This window comes from Micrasema longulum, unplaced genomic scaffold (assembly GCF_059751315.1).
Source record: "Micrasema longulum isolate JH-2025_06_02 unplaced genomic scaffold, ASM5975131v1 h1tg000072l, whole genome shotgun sequence".
NCBI lineage: Eukaryota > Metazoa > Arthropoda > Insecta > Trichoptera > Brachycentridae > Micrasema > Micrasema longulum.
Window position 1 is genome coordinate 679,839 of NW_028277279.1, and position 259 is coordinate 680,097.

A 259-nucleotide genomic window follows, 5' to 3' on the forward strand; every position below is an offset into this window, starting at 1 on the left:
TAAAATATTTTTCTCATAAAATTTGCACTTTGTTTCATCAATGCTAAATATTGTACCGACGCACGACGCGACGTGTATTTTATTCTCAATATGTACGGCTCATATGAAACGTTCCCGATCAAATTCAATACTGTTTCATCAAACAAAATCATTTTCTTTTCACTCTCTATTTCCCGTCTTATCTTAACGTTTGAATGTGACGGCCCACTTATATGACCATATTATTTGATTACCACGCCTTTAATTGCGTAATAATTAT